This window comes from Lichenostomus cassidix, chromosome 3 (assembly GCF_008360975.1).
Source record: "Lichenostomus cassidix isolate B80296 chromosome 3, HeHo_3.0, whole genome shotgun sequence".
NCBI lineage: Eukaryota > Metazoa > Chordata > Aves > Passeriformes > Meliphagidae > Lichenostomus > Lichenostomus cassidix.
Genome location: NC_139483.1, coordinates 8,261,015 through 8,280,636, shown reverse-complemented (window position 1 = coordinate 8,280,636; position 19,622 = coordinate 8,261,015). Strand labels below are relative to the sequence as shown.

Below are 19,622 nucleotides of genomic sequence, written 5' to 3'. Positions count from 1 at the left end.
AGAAGATTCCCTCACTCTCATATAAACTTTATATGAATGCAGCTAATTTGAGTTCATTTACTGGATCATACAGTGCCAGACATCTCACTGCAAAGCCTCTTTTGCTTCCATATTTTGCAACCATACCCCTAATTGTATTTCCATTTCTGTCCACATTCTAAGCTGCTACATAACAGCATTTCCTTCCTAAATTGATCTACCCCTTTATATTTTGAAATTTCTTAAACCAGTGTTTTTCTGAATTAATTTCTCCAGAAAGGAGGACTGCATTTTGTCAGATTTTCAGACAGACTTTGTTCCCACCATCCCCCAATTCTTCCCTGCCTGCTTCCCTCCCTCCCTCAATGCAATTTAGGTCACTTGAATACAAACATCTCCAAGTCATGGGTGCAACCAGGGTATCACACATAAGTGACCTACAAAGAGGTCTGGTGGGGACTGAGCTGAAAATGTTAACCTTAAGGGATTTAAAGAAACATCATCTAATAAACATCATCCTTTCCTCCCACTCCAAAGTGATCACATAAAAGAATCCAAAGTGCACAGCTTCTTGGCTGCATGCGAAGTCGTTGCTTTATTAATTTATGACAACACAACAGCAAGATGGTAAATAACATCTAAAACTAACATACAGTCAAAGAGAAAAGGATCTCCCTCTGCTATAGAAAGGCAACAAGGAGCTTCAAACATACTGAAGGAGGCAGAGTTATCACCAAAGCATTTTTCAGGTGCAGAGGCTTGTAATTCACCCCAGAAAAATTCACCTCCTATAAATTTCAGGTTTACAGGCAGATCTCAGAGGAACCTGGAGTAAAATAAGATTCATTTCACAGAAATCTGCTGACAGATAATGGAGTTGTAGCCCAGCCTCCTGGGCACATTCCTTAGGCACCAGGGTAAGCTACTGAGCATTGCTCCTCACCCTTCTGCTTAGATTTGACACTTCCTGTGTATTTTTGTGGAGATTAATTACTGCACACAACCCCCCTTAAAGCCTCCTATACACATACATATATAGGCACTTCTAAAACAACTGGTATGAACCCTGCACTACCATTTCTTCAGGAAAGAAAGGTTCAACTAAAGTATTTTCCACTAAACTAAGGTTTGAGCTGAAGATAAACATTGGGAAATAATTCTGTATACATGTGTTTAGTATCCCTCCATGGACTGTTTTGCTTTGAAAGCAAAAAGATTCTTTTACATCACTGCATAAAACACAGTGGTCAAAGCAGTGGGAGACTAGGGAATTACTGGGCACTGGAAGGACTGAAATCAAAAGGAGTGCTGAATTTGAAAAAAAAAATAAATGAAAAAAAATCAGATGCATTCCATGAAGGAGTATTTAGCATTTCTAAAGTTGTCACTTCAAAGAGCTCTGCAGTTATTACTGGAGTTACTTACGACAAAATTCTGATCAAAAAATGTATGACTAAGTGTTAGTCACGCACAACAAAATCATTTTGAGGCCTTGAAAGAAAAAATAAGCCCACAAAAATTTAATTTAATAGGCTATAGGATGTAGAAAGGACCCCTGAGTCACTGGGCTTACCCCACAACTACCATACCTTGAGTTGCAAAACTCAGGGAAGACAACACCCATCTCCAACAAGAAGGATGGTGGCACTATTTTGAACCTTTCCTCTTAAAGGCTATCCCTCAGCTCCCAACAAATACTGGGGAAATCACGAGGGAGCAGAGCTCCCTCACACGCTCACCTCCTGAAGATGCTCTTTCCTCAGCTCCACAGAGGATTTTAGTAGACCTCAAGGTAAGGTATAAACACCAGTCCCTGAACAGACAAGTTCTCAGGCACAATATTCCTTTCTCAGGTCTTGTAGCTTACCTTGAAGCCTCAACGGCTCCTGCAGCTCCACCCTGCAGAGGAAGCAGCCCCACAGGTGAGCCCTGAGAGCTCTCCTGCTCAGCTGAACGGGCTCTTCTTGGATTTAGCATGAGGATCCCTCTAACACGACTCTCTAGAAGTTTCCTCTTGTGGTATGGAGCACATGATGTGTCCAATTACAGGGGCAAAGTGTTGCTCTTCTCCCTCTTATATGCTTTGTGCACCAGCTGCCTTCAGATTGCCAGCTTACACACCTGGAAGTTTTCAAGTGCTTAATTAGAAGAACCCAATCCAGGTGTGACTTTGCTCTGCATCTCTGGCTCAACCTTATTCAGCAGCCTGAGGTGCTTCTTTTCTAAACTTTAAAGTTGGTGATGAGGAAGAGACACCTGCAGAGTGTGGCTGAACAAACCTCCTGGCACAGCTGCCCTCGGGAGGAAGGGTCTCTCTTATCACTGACAGAAGTTGCCAAGAGCAAACAAATTCCTGGCTTAAGGCCCTCAGCTCAGTGCTTCATTTCAATGTGAGATAAAGCCAGCCCATTTCTACAAGACTTTTTAGGAAGTTTGACCTTCTCCCCAAAAATGACAAGCAGCTAACTTCTGGCTGTGCTGCCTGTTACAAAGCAGAATTTTCACCAGAGAAACAAGCCCGGTTCCTTCACACTCTGCCAAATGAAACTTCTGAAAATTTATTTCTTCCCCTAAACAAGGGTGTTTTCTCTCTCAGTAGCTATCAAACCTTCTGGCTTCCTGAGACATATTTTTTCTCTTTCTACTCAGGGCTAAGAAGTTTAGTGGGGTAAAAGACTGTACAACATTATAAAGTAACTTCAGAACATAAAATAATTTAAATAATTTCTTTTTTTCTACCCCATACATGAACAATCAGGTTTTCTTTTGCAACAATAGCTTTTGCCACAACCCTAGGGGCAGGAACCTAAACCATATGTACATAAAAAAGGTAACCTCAAGTTTCCTCTTCATAGCTCTGATGTGGAATACCACAGGCACATTTAGTCAATTGTCCTTCAAATGTCTTCTGTACATGTGGCTTTTTTCCCCTTTATGCTTGAGAAGATCTCAGAGACTCAGCTTCAGGGAATGTAGTTGAGTTAGACTCCTATTCATTTCTGTTAACTGAATTTATGTTGTAGGCTTCTGTTGCAAAGTGTCATATTGTTGCATGAGCTTAGTTTCATGTAAAGTGGTAGTACTTGCACTGGCTTTTCCCTTCCTAGAAAACTGCATTTCTTTGGATGGCTATCACTCAAAATACTTGGCACGAAATCCAGAGAACTAGGTAAATTGCAATGTTAATTATGAAAGGAGTGGTGGTGATGTTTTCATCTTCCTCTTTGTCACGCTCTTTCCTCTGGCAAGAAGTTCTGCATTGACAGTATACACTGGCAGAAGTAAGTCCCCATCAGAGAAGGGAAGCCAAAGATGTGAGAATCCCACCCTGTGCCACTTCATTCACAGAATGCTGAAGGGTTTGCTCCTCAAGCTGAAAGCACAGCATCTCAAGAGACTCTGCTTCTCTAGGAGATTTACCAAGAGAAACATAGTACAAAAGCACGTTGCTGAGGTGAGTAGGTGTTAGTCCAAGCCTTGTAAGTCAAAAGTAACATCTCATAATCTCTGCTAAATGTAATGGGTAGCTGAAGAAATGAAGCTAACCCAGGCGTAATGATTAATCTTAGTGTGAGTCGTGACCCTGGCAGCTGCATCCTGAACCAGCTGCAATCTATATAATGCATTCCCAGGAAGACCAGACAACAAGGAGTTGTATTAGCACAAAGTGCAGATGGTATGAATACATGTACCAACAGCCTCAAACCCAGCCAAAAAGAGCAAAGGTCTTCGTTCGCTAATATTCTTAAAAGGATAGCAATTTGTCTAAGATATTTATTATGCTTATCATAATCAAAGAGCTTGATTTCTAGAATTAATCCTTTTATTGCTAACAAAAAATATTACCATGAAAAAAGCTTGCTAGAGTGGATGAAGTCTCTGAGCAATGCATAGGATTAGCCATCAGCAATACAATTTTTCCTCCTCCTCCCCCTACACAGTGTCAGGGTCGTGGAAAGTCAAAACACTAAATATAGGACAACATCAATGGAAAGCAAAGCAAGCTTAGCTGGCCACAATGGAAACACAACATAGGCCAAGGTAAACCTTTCAAAACAGCATGATTAGGCTAAAACAACAACAGGAGGCTTGTGAAATCAACAGAGAGTATTTTGTGCCTTAACACAGCTCTGTATTTATGAGATTCATTCTGGAGCTGTGAATAGGTTATTGCAAGAAGGGAAACCAGGGCAGACAGATTAGGATTGATTGCAGAATCCTTTGGGGAAGATGTACAGGTTTGAAAGAATTTCATGGGTGGATTATCATTCAGGAAAGCCAAAGGAACAAAAGTGTTTATCTAAATAGGAGCTCTCTGGAATGACAAGCTTCACGTCTCCAGGCAAGCACAGGAGAGATGGAACCAGTTTCTTCTAGCCTGGGAAAGATCTCCTTTTTCCTGGAGAGCTCTGCTGTCACTCAGCTCCTGACTTCTTCAATCTGTCACACACTTTGAACAGAGCTGCTGCTATAGGCTTTCACTGTCTACTCCAGTTTTTTCTTCCCTTCAGAGTTTCAGTTCAAAAGGAAAACAGTCTGGCAATAAACTGGACTTTTCAAAGTTTATCCTCTATTTTTGGTCATGCTCTGAATAGTCATTAAACAGCCACTGCTTATTGAGAAGAGGAAGCTGTAGCCATATGGTAAGTTTTACAGTGCTCAGTACCTGGACTTTGGGCTGCAGGAATGGTGAGATGGCTGACAGGACTAGACGTGTAAAGGTCTTAAGAACTTCAGGGGCAAAATGGCCAAAGAATTAGAATCAGTATTACAGCACTTTGGTATTCAGCCTGCTTGTTGGTACAGAGCAGAGCAGCAGTCTAACACGCTACTACATGCCTATAAACTGAGTAGAAAAGCAGGTTTAATTTTAGGTCTAATGATTGCTGACAACAAGTTCCTTTTTATCCCATCTTTTGCTTCACTTTAAAATATAATTTGAAAGGAACTTGACATACAGTTTCAACCCAAAACCCAGCTCCAGATTTCTCATTCATTCTATCATTTCCTCCTAAGCTGTCTGTCACTGCAGCAGCTGAATACTAGCCACCCTCATATTGAGGAGTTCAGGTCTCCTTCTGACCTGCAGTTCCATTCAGAATCTGTATGGAAAGTGAGACCAACTGGGAATGGTGCCATAAAACTTCATTTGCTGAAGAGGCTCTTTTCTAAATTAAACTAGTTAGAACTAAGCTGATTCATAAGTGCATGCTGCATTTTTTAAAACTCCACTTCTAAGCTATTCTCCCATTGCTTGAAAAACACAGACCTATTGATTAACGCCTTCCTAACACACAGTAGCTCTTCAGTAATGCTGCAGTGAGAGCAGCTGTCAATACAAGGTACCTAGATCATTCAAATAAAATGAAAGATCTTCAACAGTCATCAAATACAGTGACTGGAGATATTGGTGTAGCAGAAATTACATGACAAAACCAATGAAATGTTTTTATTCTTGCAAGCTGGTTTTGGCCCAGCTGAAGACAGTGCTTTGCCTAGGTTAGGCTGTGCAGGTAATGAACCTGCTGCTCATGGAAGAAAAAAAAACCCAATAATCAGTAACCTTGAAAACAAGAGATAAAATTAGTTATTTGCACTATTTTTTCCCTACATTATTCTAGGTAACCTTTTGGAGTCTCTCCATCATTACCCCACTCTAAAACAAATACAAGCATTACTTTATCCTTTATGTGTCCCAGGGCACTTGAAAGAGGAATAGCATGAATTTTTGTATTAATCTGTCCTGGATGACAAATATTTGCTCTACCACTCTGTCCCCTCAGGAATGGATGTCCCAGCAACTCCTGGACCCATATGCGGGGCTCAGCCCTAAAGGGGAGGAAAATAGAAACCTGAATATAGCTTGAGTCATACTAGTTTGTATCTTTCACATTCCCAGAATTTCTGAGGAGTAAATGGGTCAGGGGCTCACCAAGCTACTGACTCCCACCCCACAGAAAGCTCTTCTTTGGGAAACCTGATCCCCTCCACACAGCAAATAGCCGTGACTAGACAGGCTCCCTCCTCCCAAGTCTCTTGCAGGTTTTAATGACTCACAGAGAGAGCTGATCTCGGTTCTGAGCTCCAACAGAACAGAAACAACAAAGGTGGCTCCTAGAAAAGATGGCACAACTGAAGGCACAGTATAAAGCAGCACACACCTAAATGAGCTCAGTGTTGTTCATTTGTAGTATGCTCAACCCCCCGCCCCCCATAACAGCAGATTATTATTCACCTACAGTAACATCTGTTCCTTTGCCACAGTCTCACCGGTGTCAGAGCTGTGCTGGAGCAACTCCTACATCCCCTTCCAAGAAAATCTCCAGTGAGGCACAGTATTATAATGCCCTGACCACTGAGAGTTGTATACACCAGATGGATACTACCAACCGGAGCACTTTAAGCACATACACCCTACAAATTAAAGCAATCAGTCAGCCTCAAAGAGGAGTAAGAAATATAAACAGAGCTTTTTCTGCCAAAAATTCAGCTTCACAATAAAAGCTGCAATGCTGCACTTTTAAAAGGCAAAAATTGTTTAATTATGTTAAGATCATTAATTTTCACTTTTATTTTCTGACTTTGCTTTTATTTGATGGCATGTTAAACTACCAACGCTGATGTTATCTATTTACTATTTTAAAATACCAGAGGCCTATCTTTATTTTATTGAAACAAACTCATTGTCAGATTCCAGACTGAATTTTTTTCTGAATTTATTTTTCCTTTGAAACTGTCACTTCCCCACCCTAAAGTTTCAGACTCAGCCACAGAAAAGCAATGGTGTTTCCTGAGCTCCTTTGTGCAGAGTATATACAGACACTGCTCTAACCTGTATAACTTGAATTACTCTCTTCAGCATTTACTGGGGTTAATACACCTTTGGTAAGCTGAGCAGGTGTTAAGGTCCTCCAAGAATTCCTCCCTGTTCCTGAGAGATGCTGCACTGTCTGCCTGGAAGCCCTCAGCCCCAGACATGTTCTCTGTCAGGGCAGAAGAGGGCAATCTGGAAAGGGTAAGTGAGGCAAAGGCACAATTAATGTAGTCCTTATCCCAGGGGCTGGCCAGGAAAATGAGCTCTATCACAGCTAGAACTTTCCACAAAGAAGAGAAATAGACTTGCCTGGCTGCAATTCAAGGTCCTGTCTGATACAATTCAAGGTGGTGCAAGTCATTTCATGGAGACCACAGCAATGTGTGCCAAATTTGTTTCACCATTATTTCAATCTTCCATCAGATCAGGGTGCTAAAGGTGACATACCAGCAGTTTACCCAGTTTGCCCCTCAGTTTCTTCCTTCCTGGCTTTTAGCGTCTCATCTGACAGCAAGCTGCCAGAGTTTAAACAGTCTCAGCAGCACTCGCAAACCATATCCTTTTTTGTTGTTCATTTTGCAAAATTAAAAACATTAAACATTAATGTCTCTTGAGTTTCCTCTCCCCCTCAACCCCTCCCACCTCCTGAAGTAAAATATGTTTCTGTGATTCCACATCAGAAGGAAACAATACTCTGTTGTGCCCAATACTTCGTGGGTGTGGGTGTTTTCAGGAACCACTTCTGAGAAGAAATCCCTGAGGTTATTGTAATCATTCCTTTCACTCCTGGGTACTCAGGCACAGGATTGCCTGCAATCAATTTGCTGTTGCATCCAAGTATTAAACTCCCTGCATATAAAAGTATCACCAGCACTTTCTATATTAATCTATGTAGCAATGTTCTAAAGAGCTTTTTATTATGCTGCAAAGAAATTACAATGCGGAGCAAAAGCCACTAAAGCCTACTTGAGCATTACCACCAAGTAGCAAAGTTGAGTCAGATCCTTCAGCCAGCGAAACAGAGGAGCCTTGACTGCACTCACTGACTTTTCAGGGCAAATTCAGGTACATGCCTCTGTAGCCTACCTTAATCTTACAACAAGGAGGATTACAAATCTACAAAAAACATGACAGGAAATTACAACACATTAAATGTAAAGCATATGAACAGAGATCCTGATTACTTTCAGGCTCAGGTTTTTGGTTACTTTGGGTTTTTTCACTTTTCTATGAAATATTTGAATCAACAAAGATCATAGACCAGCATCATAGGCTGGTCCAGAAGTAGCCCTGCAAGAGGATTTAAATCCTTGAGCTCTATTCACTGGAGTATTTCATCTGAAACTACCCCAACATTTGTTAATACTATTAAATGTACTATATAGAGCTAGTGTTTGGGGAGCAGGAGTGATTACCTCAAAGAACTTGAGACTGCTTTCTCACCTGCAAATTAACTTTAAGGAACTCACTCCACTCTTTATTCCAGCCTTCTCACTCCCAGACAGAAAGCTTCTCAGGCATTCTGAGCTAGTCTGTTTCCAGCTACACACTACACACAGGAAGCATCTCTCCTGCCAGCATCACTGGATGTAAGTCCACAGGCAATAATCTTACATGTGCCTTTCAGGATTTTCACTCTGGTTAACTTTTCCACAAAGGATACATGAGCAGGACATGATGCCTCACTACGTTTTCAACAATTTTCAAAAAGGTTGGGAATGAAGTAGCCCGATTCAAAAAGAAATTATAATTAACAGATTTTCAATTTGTGTGCTAAGCTGTGCCAATTGAGAGGGCAAAAGTCCTGTGGAATTGTTTCCCCTTCCAGACTGGACATGCACACTGACATTCCTACTTCATACATTAACTTCTTATCAGCTCCAAGTGTCTTTCCCTTGAATGCTCAGGTACCAACTGTAAAATTCACCTGGATGTACATCCTGAAATACAGCACTGTAGTGCTCCAACCTGAAAACCATACAAAGCTGCCTAAAACAGAACCTTCTCAATATTTGAGTGATTATATACAAAAGTACCTCAAACTGATGAAAATGTACATTCTCTCTGCCCACTACAACTTGTGGTAACTTGTGCAGGCTGGATTTGATCCAAATATCTTGCAGGGAGATTCCTTAGCTCTGCATTAATCCTTCACATCAATTCTAATCCTCTCAGTAAACTGTTTGCATTTTGCAAGTTTTCATCATAAATGACAAGGAATTTTAGGTTAGATATCAGACAAAACACAACAATGTAAGAAAGGAATAAATAAAGCAAAGCTATTCAGGGTCTGACAGCACTGGATAAGTAAGCAATATCACCCACAGGGCAAAAATAAGAACAAGAATGAACATGGGACTGTATGTTGCAGGTTTTGTAAAACGCAATATAGGTTTGGAAGAGCCATAAAAGCAAGCCACACAGTAAGTAAATGCAGCTGTTACTGGAGTTTTATGAGACTGATGGATTCCAAGAGTAGAAAAAGAAGCAACTCTAAACAGAAAATTGTGAAAAACACAGGAGAGTTTCATGCTGTTATAGGACATTTGAGTGGAGGGAAACAGAAATACCTGAGAGGAGAGGAGAGAGATAAAACCTTGCAGCCCCTGAGAACAGTGGCAACACTACCAATGGTCATACAAATGCTCAGCATATCCACAGGTATAACCCAGCTCCAGAGGCTTTTCTCACGCATTACAAAGTCTTCCTAAGGTTAGCTCATCATATTTATTTCTGTTATTTTCTTTTTAGTCATTCTATGTAACTAACCCATTTATGAAAACAATCCTGCATCATAACAGACACAGTAATACTTGTAAGACTTCAAAAGAAAATGTCTTTTTTCTGACAGCCTTTCAGTATAGCCATTTTGATATAATAACAATTTTTATCGTGAAAATTGTATTGACTGTGATCATAGAAGAGTGAAGTTCTTAAAACAGGCCATTTTTCAAGGTATTGTAAGGTAACTTATGCCCAGTTATAGGATAAATCTCAAATAGCTATCCACAAATCAGTTTCACAATGATGTTTATTAACTGCTGCATCAATGTAAAATCTTCTGACTTCGTGAACTTAAAAAGAACAGGAATGAGAGAAAACAGTAGCAGAAATTAAGCTCTCAATTCAGTAATAGAGTTTTTCACTTCAGTTTCAATTTAGACTGTTTTAACCTAATGAAGAGCACAGAAGGGAGATCATCACATCTCAAGTGTTTATGTTTATGCACCTGCAGCTTAGAAAAGTTATGAATACAACAGGGATTCTCCCATTACACTTTTTACTTTCATCATTCATGCATTTGCAACGACAGACCTTCAAAACTCCAACAGCAATGACAGTGCTTCCAGCTGCACAGGATCTACTGGTTTTCTGAAGTCCATCACGACAGACAAAAACAGTCAGCCAGAGGGTTTTCTTTATCAGCCACACAAGCCCCTGACCTTAGGGCTCCCTGACTTCCCAGAGTCTGTGTGCATGTGGCACTCACTGCTCAGACAATTGTCTGCTGGTAATGTGGGGAAAAGGGATCAGCACCCAGTACCACTCTTTCCCCTCTGGCTTTTGGAGTCACTTCTGTGCTCTCTGCTCACGATCTCTGACATCCAGTATCACAACTGCACTGGGAGAACAGAAAGCACCCATATCTTTTCTCCCTTTTCTCCTTTTTCTGGTGAAGGAGCAGATGGTGCAATGGCAGCATATTCTCATGTGAGCTGGGAGATGGAAGTTTAATTCTTTGATACTGAATTACTCCCCAGACATCCCAATGCCAGCTGGGACACTCTCCAACACTTTAAACCAGTAGCACCTATGCTGTTCACTCAGAGTGGGGCTATCAAGATCTGTCTCAAGCTGATAGAAGCATCTTTTGAGTAAAGTCTATGAAGTCTGGAAAGCACTTAAGAATTCTGACTGTATTTTATCCTCTTGCCAGCTCCTTTGATAGCATAAGGCTTCTGAGACTCTCTTCAGACACTGCAAGACCTCTAGCACAGGGTTCTGTTTGAGGAGGCACCTTTTCTGTTCATTGGATCTGCCTCTCTGCTGACCCCTGTCTCCACTGCCCTGATGAACAGAGAATTCAGTTTGGGAACAAGGACAGCATCATTTCTTCCCTTTTTCTTTCCTCTCCTACACATTCCTAACTGAAATACAAAGGGTCAAGGCTGCCTACTATACACAGGATCTGTCTTGTGCTTTAAAACAGCAAAATACACAACTGGTGCTCTGTAACAAAAGGATAGTGTTCCATGCAGGACACAGAATGCATGCAATGCCACAGTGTGCCCATCTACCAGGAGACTTCCTTCAGAGTGGTTCAAAGTTTGATGCCAAAAACGAGTGGCTAAAGTGGATTCCATATGAAATAATATCAGGACTTTGGCATTACTTGAACACAGGATTTTTAAAGCATGGTTTTATGTATGTCTACTTTGTAAACTGAGAGCTCAAATGGAGCTCCAGAACCCTACAGAACCTGTTTTTAGGGGGCTTTGATCTTTCTAGAGCACATATCATGTGTGTCTATAACTGCTCTAGTTTAACAAGGCACTTCAAGAAAGAAAAAAAAAAATCCTTTTATTAAGGCTGTAAAACCTAAGTGACCATAGTAGTGGAATGTGCTGCTATGGGTACCCTGTAAATCCCCTGAAAAAAAAAAAAACAAACAAAAGAAGAATCTCCATGATGAAATGAAACGAAATATTTATTAAACATGTTGCCAATGTCCCAGGTGGTATGAAGAAGCCTTGTGCTATGCTGAAAGGCTTGATCTTTTTAAGTATTATGAATGCTGATTTAAATGATTGGGTGAAAGCTGAGGAAGTTATGGCTGAAATTTTGGCTAAAGATGACAGCTCTGGGTTTCAAGTTGCACAAAGCAGTCTGAGGGATTAAGCCAACAAAACCCACTCAAAGATATCCAGTTTCAAAAAGGGTAATCTTTGTATCAGTGATTCACACTCAGACAATGGTGAGGATTCCTCATTACTCTGACTTCGCCATATTAATCTTACTTTACAAATACATGCAGTGATTTATATCATGTTTAATTAACTGATTGAGGGCTCCTGTGGTAAAATGGCATCACATTAAGCTCTGTCCTTATGGCAAATGCGAATCACATCTTTAGTCTTGCAAGAACAAAATATCATGGGATTCACTGATGACAGGATGTAGGAATCGAAATAAGGTCCCTCCTGTTGTTTGAGAATCCAGTAAGGGTGGTTGCCATATGCTCATCATTTCCAAGGGAAAAAATGACAGGATAGAAGAAAGAACTGCTCTAGTTCATCCAATATGTTCAAATCTCAGATGAAAATGATTGTACAGCAGTTCTGTACTGAGGCCAAGTTTTACATGAAAGTGCATAGCAAACTTTCAGAAAGCTTATAATGAGAGATCTTTCTAATGTGATTTTTTTTCTTGTATTTAAATAAACTGCTGCGTGAAATTACTCCTTTTTTTAGAAAAAAAAACCAACCAGAAAAAAAGAGATGAACTAAATAAAGAAAGGCTTCTCTGCCAGCAACATAAGACAACACAAAATTAACTTAGCTTTTGCTATGAAGAGTTATTCCCCTCTAGCACTCACAACCTGTTTTTGAAGATAAAAACTACAACTGTTATCGTCTGATAAAATTAGATGCTGTATATAATTTGCTACAAACATTACCAAGATTAAAAGCCTTGTTTATATTATTACAAAGTTTCTTAAAATTCAGGAAGCGTTTTATTTTTAAAAGCTGTCTTATTAAGAGACTGCAATTTTTATACTTACAATGAACCTTCCATCCAGTAAATTCTCTAGCAATTGACAAATCATTTTACATGAGTTGCAGTTTGCTCCCAGGAATTCAATGCATTTTTGCAATTTGTTTCTATGGCAAAGAGGACAGTGGTGGGATGGGAGAAGCAGGTTTTGCATTTTGCAAAGCCATTATGAGATTTCAGAAATGTTCCCTTTCTTCACCAGGACCAAAATTTTTGAATTTTATACACAAGAATGAGAGATGAGCTGACAGCATTTGAAAGGTGGGTAAGTAAAGCACTCAGTGCTGCCTGCTCTGCCACTCTCTGCTGTTTTTCACAGTCTGCCTCAGGTCTCAGGCTAGTCTAACACATCAGGGACACATCAGGTCTCAAGATCTCCTGCTCACTAGCAGGGCTTCCCTTTGCATAAACAGTTAAATGCACAGCAAGCAAACAACTCAAAAGCCTCGTTCAGGGCACTCACTCTGTAAATCTCACGTTCAAGTCCTCAGGCCTGAACCTTGATTTTCCACATTCCAGGTGAGTGCCCTGACCGATCGCGGTGCTACCTGATACTCCAACCTTGCCATCTCCTTCTGGTCTCGACCAGAAATTCCATCCGACGGCTGACAAATCTCTTCTGATGAAAGTTTCTTTGAAATGGATACCTGCCTGCAAAAAAAAAAAAAAAAAGTTTCGGTTTCCTCAAACCAGCCTTTTCAATCAAAGAAAGAGAAAATTCCCAACCCTTTCTAACCATTTCACTGATGGTTAAAATTGAGCCACTTGTATAGTGGGGTGACAGTCCCCAGGCTGGTGAGGTTGGCAATGCAGCCAAAGTCAAGGGTGGCATTTTTGCCCACAAACACCTGGGCAAACCATCTTTCCTACCAAACATGCTGAAGAGATGACTTTGCAACATGGCACTCATGTGCCCCCCCTTTGTCCTTTATCAGAAATCAGTATGCTTCACTGCTGCAAGAAACATTAGCATGGTTTTGTGATTAGGAGTTATATATGCTTTAGAGTCAGTCACTTCATCCTGCCCCTGTTCAGCTCCCTTAAAACCGAGTAGAAACAGGGTAATTATTTGCCCTTTGCCATATATATAAATTCCAAGTCTCATCGTATATCTTCTCAAAATTTCACCATGAAGTAACCCCCTCCTTCCTTCTCTCTGCCCCCATTCCAGCATTTGATATTTTAAAAAGTTTTGAAATCGTTTTCCAAACGCGAAGCACCGACAGGATATCAAAACCAGCTTGGTTTGTGCTTACTTAGTAGGAGAACTGCTATCTCAATAACTGCAAATAAATGTGTACCATTTCTTACCTTCTGTTAGTAATTTTCAAACTTGCAGGGGTTTTAACACCTGTGCCATTAGTCCACAATAATTTGTGATAATTTCTGAAGTTCTGAAATGCATTTTTAAATTTAAAACACAATTTCAAAGGTATTTTTAAATAAAGGAATTCAACATAATTCATAATGATTTCTTGCCAGAAAAAAAGCACCTCTAAATATTCTAATAATTCTGATCCAAATGCTAGGAGAAATTCAAAACTGATTGCACATAGAAGAGCATTTTGATGTGAACAAACTGATTTTAAGACACAGATATATCTGGTTTCATATCCTGAGATTACATTCACATTCTATGCAAAATTAACTACCTTTAAAAAATACTTTTTATTTTATTGTTTTAACAGTAATTTAAAAAGTTTAAGAAATATATATATATATATGTAGATATATTTAGAAATACAGACATAGATATGTAACATAAAATATCCTTAACAAGGATGATTAACTATTTTTGGCTAATTTTTGCTTAAAATTTACTATTAACAATTTTGGGGGCTAAACTGCATTTCCCTTCAAAAATAGTTCACATTTGAATTTTTTTAATATTTAGAGTAGATCTTTAAGCTATGTAAAAGTACCTTGAAATATGTGCAGGTCAAAGTGAAGCTTCATTTTAAATATTTCAAATTGCTATAGTTAGTGCTTTGAGATAATATGACATTTACAGTAATTGCTGAAATTCCAATTACTTTCAGTAAAAGCTGCTTCTTTTGCAAGTTGTTAAAAAATGTAAAGGTGCATTGGATATTGCATTGCTGGAGACAGAGTCTGCAAGTAAAGGCAATTAAATGTGAGTTTGATGATACACAACGTACTGGACTAACATTAAAAAGACTTTTCCATGTTTGACTGTTTACCAGTTTTGTCTTTAAATAATAGTCTTCTTTTGGCATGTAATGTATATCTGCTTGCACTAAACATAATTTATGAATATTTTAACACATGTGTACTCAGTGGGGTGTATTATCATACTGATATAAATAGAATTAATGAGCAGTCAACCTGCCACATGTCATGACATATGACAGGGCAGCCAGAGCATGGGAATAATTCTTTCTGTTTCATATTAGAGCTTCTTTTCCCAGTTGAATTTTTGTTCCCAGATGCCAATGGACCTAATTTTCTAAGGACCATTTACAAAAATAGTAAAGAATTACAAACCTGGGCTAATTTATCTTGGGTCACTTCAAAGAATGATTATTTTTATGCCATTTAAAATGCATAAATAAACAGATTAAAGGAAGTGGCTTTTTTTTTTTCAGTTAAATTTTAGGGTTTTCACAATGAGGGGTTACATATCTGCCTCAGCTTTCCTTCTTAGCAAGCAAATACTTTTTTTATTGTTGAGTTTGAATTTGTTTCAATGTCATTTTATTATTTTCTTCTGTTAAGGGTCTAGAATAAAATGATTGTCTAAATACAAAGATGATACTATTTCAGTGCAGAAATAAATAGAGATGCAGGTAGCTAATATCCTTTTAGCCAATTATTCATTCCAATTTCAAAGGCTAGGTAACAATCTGATAATCACAACTAATAACTTTTTTTTTTTAATAAAGATACAGAGTAAGTTGACAGAACACGCAGGATACAAGGCTAGGCCAGATTCCCTGTTTGGCACTTTATTTGAAAGATAAGTATTAAAATGTCATATCAATTCTGTTTACAAACAGCTGCTCAGTCAGTTAAAGGCTAAGGTTCATAATAAAATTAACAAATTAGTATCAGTCAGACTGCCCAGCTAACATCTAATTAAAGATCATCGACTTGAAAAGTTTTCAGCAAAGAATGCAAATGTTCTCTGATGTTGCAGAGCTGAGCTACTGAAAACAGGGAGGAAGGTGCATACCCTGTTTTTCTCCTTTTTGATCTAAAATCACTTTTAAAAAAATTATTTTACTGCTCATGAATCTTTAAGTCATGACTCATTTTCCAACAGGAACAAGGGGGTCTCCTAAAGATAGATCTAGTTCAGGTTTGAAGACTGAAAGACGCAAAAGAGACTCATCTTGCACTCATAATTATATTAAGGGACAAGGAGACACTACAAGTTTTTGTGTCCGACGTTTTTCCCGGCAGGGCAGCCCATCCCTTGGGAATCCAGCTCTGTCACTCTCAAAGAAAAGGGGCACCATCTAGTGCTTTTTTGGAGGAAAAGCTGCTGATACCAGTAGGGGTGTAGCGGGGGGAGGAACACACGAGGGGGAGGGAGAAGAAATGACACTCCATTTTTTTTTCAAAAGACAAAGAAAACCTGTTGGCCTGTTTCATCTTCCATTTTGAGGCACTGCAGTATTTAGCTTCAGGCTGTAAGTAAAAATTGTCAGTTTTCACAAGGTGGAAGGAAGGATTCCTAACAGCTAAAATAATATATACAATTTAAAATGGAGAGGGGGTTGGTATACAGACATTATTCTGCTTAATAGGTACTTCTTATGCCTATTAAGATACTTAAATATTTCCCAATCAGTCCTTGTCATTTTACATTCTCTCTTTTATTAATCTAAAAGAAATCCTTTTTAAGTAATTTTCATTTAATTAGAGACTACACTGTGCTGTAACATTCCTGGAAATGTCCTTACAAATAATCTTTCCAGAGTTCACCCAACGTAACAAAGAGATTCTAGGGAAAATGATTTGTAGCACAAAATCCTTTACAGTGCAATAAGATCAAGTTAACCACTGATACTGCTAGAAAAAAGCTTGGGAAGTTTTATCTGATTGGCAAAATAGGTTCATATCTGAGTCCAGGGAAAGAGTGTCCTTTGATAAAATTTCACAGCACTAAAGTCTCATTATCTGAATGATTTTTGAAATCTCTTTGAAAACAACTTGGGGGGAGAGGGGAGGAAATATTCTTTTCTGCTGTAACTTAGGGAATAGATGCTTTTCGAAGAATTGTGAAATAGTAGCTCAATATGGTTTAACTTACTGATACTACGAATTGACAGAAATTGTATTAGTCAAACGAATAAGTGCTCAGTGAAAAGAACCACAGTTCCAAAGGTACATCTGCTCCTTGGGAGCCCCAGGTTGGGAATGTTTGTTGTGAACTACAGGGGATTTTGCCTTCAGACACCCAGAACAATCCTGGCTCTACATAGAGCGAGGGCTCAGGACATGCTGAAAAATCCAACCTGCTGATGCTCCAACCAGAGTCCCCAAAAAAACACAGTTAAAATCAGTGTTTGTTTTAACTTCTGGGCATAATCTTGGATTCCCGGGTGCTTCAATCGCTTACTCAAATGCGTTGCAGCAACAAGGGAATGTCAGACCAGTGCATAAGACTAAATAAACAAGAAATATTTCTACTAGAATAGTGCTGAGCAAAGCAAATATGTGGCTTGGTGAGTAATTCTCAGAGGGAAGCCTATCCCAGGAAACAAAAGCAAAAATATATTTTATGTTGCTGTAGAGGTTTTCTCATGAAGTTGGTCATGCTTGTAAGGAGACTTCTCACACACACCAGAAAATGCAGGTATAGAATTAAGAAACTTGACTAAGAGCAGGTAAGTTGGGAGATAAATCAGTAAAACGACAGATTCCCAAATTCTAAATGAGGCTAGGAACAGCATGCAGGTCCTGACAATCACTCAGGAGTGCTCTAGTTTAGTGGTCTGACCACAAGCTGGAGAACCATACCTGGGGAACACTTGCTCTGCAGGAGATTTCAGCACGTCCATTCAGGGCCTGCAGCACAGATAGCCTCAGCATCCTTGTTTTCTAGTGAAATCAGGAGCTTGGAGCTTCTGCTATTTGGATCATGGACTCAAGTTGCTTCATTTTAGCACCTATATTTTCAAATGACACTATTTAACCTCTCTGTGCCTCAGTTTCCACATCTGTAAAACTCGATAGCTACGCTTACCTTGCATGGGTGTCAGGAAGATTATTTCAGGTCTCTAGAGAACTTTGAAAAGGAGAAGCAAACCAAACTGAATTTACGTATTATTTGTCATTTTTTTATCCCATAAAATGGAAGTCAGATGCAGCCCAGACTGTGAACTATAACAAAATGTTCACCTAAGTCTTCCTTATGGCTCTAAAGACAAAAAGAGCAGGTGAATTCAGCAGGGCTTTGCAGAAAGAAAGCAGCTTCCCCACCTACTGACCTGGCAACACCCAGGGTAAGTAATAAGTTTATGTCTTAAATAACCACAATATTTACTAACTTATTATTCTTGTTTCCATTATATTTTTAATTGAACTATCAGTGCAGTTCAGTGTGTATTTCTGATTATTAAAAAAAATCTCTTTAGCAGAAGAACCCCTGAGAGGGACTTATTCTAGTGGGAAAAAAAAAAAGTTGCCAATAAAACATCTCTTTGGGGTTTTCCTCAGTGCAGAATGAACCTCATTAGATTCCAGGCTGACTCAATCTCAACTTGGCAGGTTTCAGATCTCCTAGAATTGATTAAATGAGCCCATTAGAAAAGTCTACACCAGTTTATCGCTAAACCTGAAGAGTAATGGGACACTTTACCTAATACATCCCCTTTCAAAGCAGCCACTTTCCTCTATGCTAGGCACCTCCACAAACTGTTAATGTGTCTCCAAATTCTTTGTCTGAAGCTTTCCTTCCCTTGCTTGAAGTGTGCTGTTTTTCTCTGCTCCTTCCAGTCTCCCTTTCCTGAATGCTATAGTCCAGTGAAACCCTCTGGTAATGACAGCACTGGAGTGATAATGTATTTTCCTGATTTCCCGTTAAAAGTAGCACTTGATCCAGCAACGGGTGCCAGCTCAGTGGCAGAAGGATGCTTTAATATTTTCTAGAGGTAAAAGGCCCAGTTCAATTTATAGCCTTGGCTAACTCAGCAGTTTTGCTCTGTCTTGGCACAGAAATTGATGTTTTAGTTAAAACAAAGCCAAAAAAAAAAAAAAAGCCAGTCAAAACACCTCCCTTATTTTGCTCAGTTTCATGCCAAACAAACAAAGTACAATTGATTTTTTTCTCCGTGAGGAAACATGTCAAAACTGCAAAATGCACTGAAGGAGTTAAAATAACCAGGGGAAGGAGAGAAAAGAGAAGGGGTGAAACAGCAGCATCAAAAAGGAAAGCAATTTGTTTTTCTGTTTTAATAAGAGACACATAATCACAGACCATCCAACACTACATGTATCCTTGCTGAAGAGCTGCTGATATTCTACATTAACCTTTGATAGTGAGAAGTGTACTACCCCTACTGTTTTCCACAATAAATTACGTTATATCTGGCATCCAAAGCTCTAGGAAGTGTTCAGCCAGCTGGAAGCACCAGATTGGCCCAACATCCCTAACTTTCAGATTATAAATAAAGGGTACCTCATACTGCTTGTGAAACAAAAACAAGCAATGCAGAGGAAGGGCAACTTCCCCCTGCCCACAGAAGCAAAAGGCGTCAGTTAGGGAATGGCAGAACAGGAATTCCAGAGGGCAGGGTTTCTGCAGTGAGATGAAGTCCCCAGCACTCCAACCCTCAGACAAATGCAGGACTTCAGGCAGAGAAATGAGACTTCACCATTTGCATCTTTACTGAGGATTTGCACATTAAAAACAAGCCAAGGGGAAGTATATCTGGCTCTGCTCTTCCCAGATGGTATAACCACACAAACACAGGCTCACACAGACACATATCTTCCCACTCTTTAGGCAGCATTGCCTGTTCTCTTCCAGCCGTGAAAATAATTAGCTGAACCACAACCTCAGTTTCAGAGGATGTGGTCAAATGTG

The 19,622-nt window shown here is 39.5% G+C and overlaps 1 long non-coding RNA gene across 1 annotated transcript in view; it reads right to left on the bottom strand.

Moving 5' to 3' along the window:
* The window catches only part of LOC146438984 (uncharacterized), a 212,051-nt gene extending 198,761 nt beyond the window's left edge, over positions 1 to 13,290 (bottom strand). The window contains exon 1 of the long non-coding RNA XR_014851222.1: positions 13,032 to 13,290. This is a non-coding gene — a long non-coding RNA (uncharacterized LOC146438984). The remainder of the gene's footprint in view (positions 1 to 13,031) is intronic.
* Positions 13,291 to 19,622: the final 6,332 nt, after the last annotated feature.